The sequence below is a fragment of the Musca autumnalis genome, unplaced genomic scaffold, assembly GCF_047663935.1.
Source record: "Musca autumnalis isolate F117 unplaced genomic scaffold, ASM4766393v1 scaffold_63, whole genome shotgun sequence".
NCBI classification, from domain to species: Eukaryota; Metazoa; Arthropoda; class Insecta; order Diptera; family Muscidae; genus Musca; species Musca autumnalis.
The window spans coordinates 310,057-319,684 of NW_027412233.1; positions in this window are offsets into that span (position 1 = coordinate 310,057).

Here is a 9,628-nt window from a genome sequence, read left to right on the forward strand (position 1 = left end):
GTAAAAAATACATGAGTCTCTCGCAATTTGCCCACCATTGGTTTACAGTGTTCTGCGATGGCTGTTTTTTGTGTTAAGTTCGAGTTTCTCAGTTTTATGTCGGATCTGTGTGCTGACCAGGGTTTCGGAGTCGGAGTCGGAGTCTACGAGTCGGAGTCGAGCAATTTTGCTGGAGTTGGAGTCGGAGTCTGAGTCGAAAAAAATAACTCGACTCCGACTCCGGGCAAATTTTTTTCCACGTTATAGAAATATAACATTAAATTTAGAACAAGAACATTTTTTTAAAAATCATTATTTATTTTAAAAGAAAGGTATAAGAAAATATATATGCAAATTATATATTATACTAAGTTACAGGACAATTCACAGGATGTTTACTATCCTCTGATTGGACCTTTAACTTCTTTCGTCAGATTTCTTACTGGTCTTCTCACAAAGGTCTACTGGTATTCTCATCTTCTTTTTAATGAGAAATCATCCTTGTCTTCTATTAAAGACATTGTGGTCTCTATTCGAAATCTTACTAAATACCCTGTGACACAAAATAAAGGTTAAGATCTGGGGGAGGACAATTCATTTTGGGAATGAAATTCCCAATTAAGAACCCCAAAGGATCCCATAGGATTCATTATATACTCAATGAGGGCTTTAGATGTAGACATTCAAATAACGGGATCTGTCCGCCAGGAACAAATATAGTTGATGTGTATCCGAGTTTTCTACACAATTAATTGCATATACGAAATTCAATGAAATACTTAATCATAAAGTTTTCATGAGAAAGGATCGGGTAAAAGTGATAAAGGACAATGAAAACATGAAACGACCCTACATAAAATTTTCCTAGCAACATTTTTGTAGAATATTTTCATGCACGAAATCTCATCGTTTGCTAATTTTTGGAGAAATAATGAACTCGAACTCGCACCGTATCTCCAAAACCGTTAATTTTTTCTGAATATTTTCTTTCGGAAAAATATTCCCTGGAATGTATTACACAACTCTTCAGAATATGTCATTGTTGTAAAATGCCTATATGCCGTTGTTTTCAGTACATTTTTCAACGACGATTTAATAAAAATGTCAATAATGTACTGAAATCCGAAATGCGAGAATAAACTGTCGGTGTGAACTGTGTTTGAAATACGTGTTGTAAAAGATATGATGCAAAATACCGCTGAAACAACATGAAGTAAGCATTTTAGAGTTTCAGAATGTTCTAAAGAATTGTTGAGAACTTTATTTGGAAGATATTTGTAAAAGGTTACTTGGTTTCACTCCCAATAGTTTAACCGATACTGACCAGAATTTCAGCAATTATGGAAAAATTTTCTACATTTTGTAGATTTTGTTGCCCTAGATAGAGTTTTTCTTATGTGGTTTTCTCAAAAGATAAGTTCTACTGGTTTAGGGCTACAATATTGCTAAACACGTTTCTGAGATAAAGGCCTGATAAATGCAAAAAAGTGTAGATTTAGCCCGGTTTAAATGAGGCCATAAAATCCGAACTGGATCTGACAGGACAAAACCCTACTAGAGTTTTTGTAGTCTAAATATGTACTTTCAAAAAATTCATACTAAATTAAAAACTAGTGTAGTGTGACTACAACCGTCGAATGTTTTTATTGCACTGATTACTATTTCTATTTATTGCAACGATCTCCCTCTCCGCGTTAAATGTCTGTAGCAGTATGCTGTGTTGTCGGTGTCTGTTTTGCTGTTGATTCTCCTTGTTGTTGGTAGACTATTAATGTGGAGCATTTCTAATGTGAATCTCTTGTTGTAGTTGTTCTCAGTTTGTAATACTTTTACGTCGTCAATCAAAGGCTCGTGGTTTTTTTGTTTACAGCACTGTTGGGCAGAAATGCTCGGCCTCATACACAAAAGTGTAAAAAATACATGAGTCTCTCGCAATTTGCCCACCATTGGTTTACAGTGTTCTGCGATGGCTGTTTTTTGTGTTAAGTTCGAGTTTCTCAGTTTTATGTCGGATCTGTGTGCTGACCAGGGTTTCGGAGTCGGAGTCGGAGTCTACGAGTCGGAGTCGAGCAATTTTGCTGGAGTTGGAGTCGGAGTCTGAGTCGAAAAAAATAACTCGACTCCGACTCCGGGAAAATTTTTTTCCACGTTATAGAAATATAACATTAAATTTAGAACAAGAACATTTTTTTAAAAATCATTATTTATTTTAAAAGAAAGGTATAAGAAAATATATATGCAAATTATATATTATACTAAGTTACAGGACAATTCACAGGATGTTTACTATCCTCTGATTGGACCTTTAACTTCTTTCGTCAGATTTCTTACTGGTCTTCTCACAAAGGTCTACTGGTATTCTCATCTTCTTTTTAATGAGAAATCATCCTTGTCTTCTATTAAAGACATTGTGGTCTCTATTCGAAATCTTACTAAATACCCTGTGACACAAAATAAAGGTTAAGATCTGGGGGAGGACAATTCATTTTGGGAATGAAATTCCCAATTAAGAACCCCAAAGGATCCCATAGGATTCATTATATACTCAATGAGGGCTTTAGATGTAGACATTCAAATAACGGGATCTGTCCGCCAGGAACAAATATAGTTGATGTGTATCCGAGTTTTCTACACAATTAATTGCATATACGAAATTCAATGAAATACTTAATCATAAAGTTTTCATGAGAAAGGATCGGGTAAAAGTGATAAAGGACAATGAAAACATGAAACGACCCTACATAAAATTTTCCTAGCAACATTTTTGTAGAATATTTTCATGCACGAAATCTCATCGTTTGCTAATTTTTGGAGAAATAATGAACTCGAACTCGCACCGTATCTCCAAAACCGTTAATTTTTTCTGAATATTTTCTTTCGGAAAAATATTCCCTGGAATGTATTACACAACTCTTCAGAATATGTCATTGTTGTAAAATGCCTATATGCCGTTGTTTTCAGTACATTTTTCAACGACGATTTAATAAAAATGTCAATAATGTACTGAAATCCGAAATGCGAGAATAAACTGTCGGTGTGAACTGTGTTTGAAATACGTGTTGTAAAAGATATGATGCAAAATACCGCTGAAACAACATGAAGTAAGCATTTTAGAGTTTCAGAATGTTCTAAAGAATTGTTGAGAACTTTATTTGGAAGATATTTGTAAAAGGTTACTTGGTTTCACTCCCAATAGTTTAACCGATACTGACCAGAATTTCAGCAATTATGGAAAAATTTTCTACATTTTGTAGATTTTGTTGCCCTAGATAGAGTTTTTCTTATGTGGTTTTCTCAAAAGATAAGTTCTACTGGTTTAGGGCTACAATATTGCTAAACACGTTTCTGAGATAAAGGCCTGATAAATGCAAAAAAGTGTAGATTTAGCCCGGTTTAAATGAGGCCATAAAATCCGAACTGGATCTGACAGGACAAAACCCTACTAGAGTTTTTGTAGTCTAAATATGTACTTTCAAAAAATTCATACTAGAAGTTGTTTGCATTTTCAGTATTGCATAGTGTTATCCACTACATCCACACCAAAGTTCAAAATGTGAGCGCTGAATTTTAGTTTAAGGGGTGATCCCTATTTGTAAATTTCAGAAAAAGTAGAAAGTATAAATAGCATCGGAACAGTAGTGCCTCAGAATGAGCGTTGGATAGGAACAAAAATCTGCAAAAAGTTACGTAGTTTTTTTCGAAAAACAATTATGAAAAATGGTTTTTATTGAGCTTTACAACTTGGGGTCTCCTTATAAGGCTAAGCACACTAAAATGTTGGCTTACATCCAGTTTGAAATTTGGTCGTGAATTGCTTATAGTTTTTATTGCATGTAGTCCTTACGATTTGTATTGCCCTATCATTTTCACATATTTTGAAAGTTTAATGATTTTCTCACGCGAAAGAATTCCGCCGAGAATATACTAGTGCAAAAAACGGAAAACCGACAAAAACGTTCCAACTTTGCTATTATTCAATGTAATATTCGGCAGAAACAGTAATGCATATGTAAAGAAATTAGCACATTAGCCTATATAGTCCAAAATAAAGGAAAATATTAAACATTTGTGCACATTTTATTCATTTTTAGTGGTATAGGAATTCACTCTCGGAGTCGACCCGGAGTCTGAGTCGGAGTCGGAGTCGTAAAAAAACTCGCCTGGAGTCGGAGTCGAGCCAAAAATACCTCGACTCCGAAACCCTGGTGCTGACATGCGTGTTCTTAATTTGTTCTTTGTCGTACCAACGTAAAGCTTTCCGCAGTTCTCTTGCTGATTACCACCACATTCTATTTGATAGATCACATTATGTTTGTCCATTCTTGGTATCTTTCTTTTTAAGTTACTAAATATTCGTTTTGTTGTATTGTTTGAACTGTGGGCAATAGTGTATTTATTTTTGTCGTAAATATCAGACTTTTCAAATCTCTCTGATATCTTAGGTACATATATCAGTGATTTGTATATTTGTTGTGTTTCAACCTCTTTTGGTTCTTGTATACGTTTTGGTTTATAGTTATTTATTAAAGAATTAGTTATATGTGTTGGAAAATTATTTTGGGTGAGTATTTTTCGAATTTTCATCTTATTTTCTTCATGGAATTCTTTATCGCTTATATTCATCACTCTGTTAATTAAATTATTTGCTGTATTGATTATAGTCCTTTTGGTATGTTTAGAGTAAAAGTGGATGAGTCTCCCCGAGGCTGTGGGTTTTTGGTACCAGTTTAATTGTATTTGGTTCTTGTTATTCCTTATAACTAACGTATCTAAATATGGTATTTTTCCGTCACTCTCTTCTTCTAATGTAAATTTAATGTTTCTGTTAAAGCCATTTAGTGTTGTCAATGTTTCTTCTATTGCATCTTCCCTAATTATTGCAAACAGATCGTCTACGTACTTCGTCAAGATTTTTGGTTTGGTTGAAAGTGATCCCAGTGAAGACTCCAATAATGATTCCATGACCAAATCTGCTATTATGGGTGAAGCTGGGGAACCCATTGGCAAGCCTGCCTTCTGTTTGAATATTTTTTCCTCGTATTTAAAATACCTGTTTTCTTTTATACAGAACTTTACAATGTTTAGGAACAGTTGTTTTGGTATTTGTGTATATTGTTGTATGTCACTCCATCTTTCTTCTATTATTTTTAATCCCAAGTCTACGGGAATGCTGGGAAATAATGACACAACGTCAAACGAAACCATTTTCTCATTTTCATTGATTGTCATATTCTTTACCTTATCTCTAAATTGCACGGAATCTTTTATATTGTAGGTTGAATTTTTAGTCAAGTTTTTAGAATAGACACAATATATTTACACAGCTTAATCGAAGGGGAGTTTATAGAAGAGCAGATTGGTCTGAGGGGATATCCATCTTTATGGATTTTCGGTAGTCCGTATATTCTTGGTGCGGTTGCCACTTCTGTTTTTAATCGTTTTTTCTCACTCATCGTTATTAAATTATTTTTAAACAGCTCTTCCACGAATTCGTTATTTTTCCTTTGTAAACTAGCCGTGGGATCTTTGTTGATTCGCTGGTAAATCATTATATCTGACAATATGGTCCTCATTCGTTCTTCGTAATCTGTTTTGCTCATAGCTACAGTTACGTTTCCCTTGTCTGCATTAAGTATTAATATGTCTTTGTTTTGTCTTATGAAATTGCGGGTGCGTTCCACTGTGCTTATAATAAATTTGTCTCTAGGGTTCACCCTCATTTTGTTTGTGTGGCTTTCTATCATTGTTGTTAGTTTTGTTCTCCCCATTTCTTGTTGTTCCTTGTCGTTGTTGCATTGTATTATATCTTCAGCGTCGGCGATGAATTTGAATAGAGGGAATTCTCTCCAATTTGTCAGTAAATTTCCACGTTTTGATATACCCATCAATATGTAGGTTAAGTACCAGCGTTCGAAATTTCGAACAGTCAACTTTGCACATCTGTAAAGTCGTGCTTGCGCATGTAAATCAAGTTCTCTATATTTTGTGAAACGGCTACATATATTGGCAATAATTCCCCATGATTACTTTTTTAATTTCGTTTTTTTATAATTTTTTAAAATTAATTTAAAAAAGATCCAAAAATATAGGTTTTAAAAATCTACCCTTAACATTGAGGGGGAGGTGGGATTTTCAAGGGAACAATTTTTTTTAATTGCTGACAGATTGGACTTTATATATATACCAAAACTTGTTTAAAATTTAAACTTGCATCCATAAATATTTTTTTGAAAAAAGGTGATTTTACTGTTCGAAAAATCGAACACCAAGTACGAAATGGGTTAAGCTGTAATTATGTCATCGGGGGAAGTCATAGGATCTCCATATGGTACTCCGGATATGCTTAGGGAGTCTACTAAATAATCCAGTATTCAAATGCGTAATATAAAGTTCATAGCCCCCATGATTCGGCCATAAACTAAAAATCGTCATGAAGACTGCTAAAGGGAAATAATTTACCAGTGATATCATTACCACATAAGCCATTTACTTTGCAATGGCAGTCTTCATGATGATGTTTAGGTTATGGCCGAATCATGGGCGCTATGAACTTTATATTATATATTTGAATACGGGACTATATAGTAGACACCCTAAGCATATCCGCATTGCCATATGGAGATCCTATGACTTCCCCCGATGACGTAATTACAGCTTAAAGTACTCAAAATCTGCAATTTTTACAAGGTCCGTCGTATATTTTCTATATTTTTTTGATATATACTCACCATAACTATTTTAAATACGATTTTTATTGAGCGTACAACATCTCCTTAATATTTTAATATCGAAAAACCCACAAAAAAATATTTGTTTGTATCCGTAAATAACGAAAATCTGGGTTAAACTCGTAAAAACCGATTTTGAGCTATATCTCAAAAACAAGAGCTGATGGAGAAAAACCGGGACCGGATTTGAAAATAACTCGCCGATTTCATCTAGAAACAACTACAACTTCGTCTGAAACATTCAACTTTTTCAATTTTGTTGAGCAGTGTAATTGAGGGAACAGTTTTTATCCGTTTTGCTGACAATGTTACTATAAATCAGCGTATGTAAAAATGCTTTAAATAACATTTCCAATCGTTTCGTTTCGTATTTTCCATAGGAACAATACAAAACGAAACATAATCCACGTTTGCCGAGCTCGCTGTTTAGTTTCGTTTTGTTTACATTCGTGAGTGCGAACAAAACGAAAAGCGAAGAGTACTCAACTCCACAAGAGCAGATAGAAAACGGAATAGTACTAAACACATGTGAATAAATCAAAATCGTTTGGTGGCTGACAAAATTCACTGTGGTATGCTGATGCTAACTTATATGGTTGTTAAGCAATCACATCTGTGTGTGTGTGCCTGAGTGTGTCATTGACCATAACGCACAGCAAACGTTTGCCAAGCCTTTCTTTTTGTTTGGGTGGTGAATGAAACAGCACGGCACATTTTCGCCAGATAATTTTTCACAATTTTCGACCTGGATAATCACGTCAAGAGTAGATCGATCAAATGTGTGTGTGTCGATAAAGTTCCTATAACACTATGAAAACTGGTTTAATGAATTCAATCGTGGTCGACACTCGCCAAAAATTAAGTTCGTGAAAGTCATCCAAAAACGGTCGTTGTGCAAGACAAAATTAAGCCGTGCGTGAACGGGTAATGCAAGATCGCCATGTTATGTACCGGGAGATAGAGGCATCCTTAGGATTTATTCCACCAACTAACATTTGGTATTGCATGAACTCTTGGCTCCAAAAATGGGTGTTTTCTCGTCGATCCCGTGTTGTCGGTGCAAGAAATTTCGAAAAAATACGCGGTGCTTCAAAGAAGGTACTTCAAAATACGTTTATAAGGTGACGAATTATGAAACTATGCGTATGAGACCGAAAAATCGCAGCAATCGCCAGTAAATGCTGTAAAAGCGTTCAAAAACCATGGTTTGGAGGTGTCTCAATCAAGCCACTGTAAACAACCTAACACATGGAAGTATGTCAAACTGTCCTGAGTACGATTAGGCTAAAAACTGTTAAACTTTCCAAAATAATGTCAAATGACGCCTGGCGACTCTGCGTGTTGCCTAGGCCAGAAGGCTTTTTAGTGACCCTCGTATTAGCCAACCTAATGGACAACTTTTATAAAATAACAAAAAATCTGACCCGCTTCTCCACATCTTTTATTCCTTTTGTCTACACAACAAATTCTGAACTGAACAGAAAATATAAGTCGTCTGTTATACCAATTATTCAGGTTGGCGAAAGCAGAAAGATTTTTTTCGCGATATGTTGCTAATAAGAGCCAAACATTATTATTGATATACATGATTATTATTTAAACCCCCATTATAATAAGCCTTCTTTTGTTGTTCATTGCAATTTTTGAACGGATTTATACAGTTCCGGTTAACTTAAAGTTAAAAGTACTCATTAATTTTAAAGGAGGACCTTTTTAGTGTTAAATCTTAATGCGTACGGTTTATCTTGAAATTCTCCAAATTAGTTTATTTTGCGATTTCAAATCCATTCCAAAGGTAATGCAATCAATTAATAATGGCCCATAGTCTAACCAAGTAATTGAATAAAAATGTTGTATATTTGTGGAAGCTTAGTTTTCCATCATTGTTATACCCTAAAGCAAGTGTATTATAAGGAAGGTGTATTATTAATTTTGTTTTGCCCAAAATTTATGTAACTCTGCAACATTTTCGTCGTAACCCATCTAGTGTTGTGTGTTCGTCCGCCCATTAAAATTTTAATAAAATTACAGGATATAAGGTCCGATCTCACGAATTTTTTTATGTTCCCTATGTCGCAGTAATTTTTCCGCACACATCTTTTATTCCTTTTGTCTACACAACAAATTCTGAACTGAACAGAAAATATAAGTCGTCTATTATACCAATTATTCAGGTTGGCGAAAGCAGAAAGATTTTTTTCGCGATATGTTGCTAATAAGAGCCAAACATTATTATTGATATACATGATTATTATTTATACCCCCATTATAATAAGCCTTCTTTTGTTGTTCATTGCAATTTTTGAACGGATTTATACAGTTCCGGTTAACTTAAAGTTAAAAGTACTCATTAAATTTAAAGGAGGACCTTTTTAATGTTAAATCTTAATGCGTACGGTTTATCTTGAAATTCTCCAAATTAGTTTATTTTGCGATTTCAAATCCATTCCAAAGGTAATGCAATCAATTAATAATGGCCCATAGTCTAACTAAGTAATTGAATAAAAATATTGTATATTTGTGGAAAGTTAGTTTTCCTAAAGCAAGTGTATTATAAGGAAGGTGTATTAAAAGTTTGTTTTGCCCAAAATTTATGTAACTCTGCAACATTTTCGTCGTAACCCATCTAGTGTTGTGTGTTCGTCCGTCCATTAAAATTTTAATAAAATTACAGGATATAAGGTCCGATCTCACGAATTTTTTTATGTTCTCTATGTCGCAGTAATTTTTCCGATCGATTTTAAACACACGTAGAGATTATGTCAAAGAAGAGACCTGCAAATCAATCCTTGGAACCGCGAGAGTAAATATTGTGCATAATGGCAAATCGTATACTGCTCGAGCTATCATAGACCCATCTTCCCAATGCTCTATTGTTACTATGAAGCTTAAGAAAAAGATTCGCCTTCCTACTCACCCTG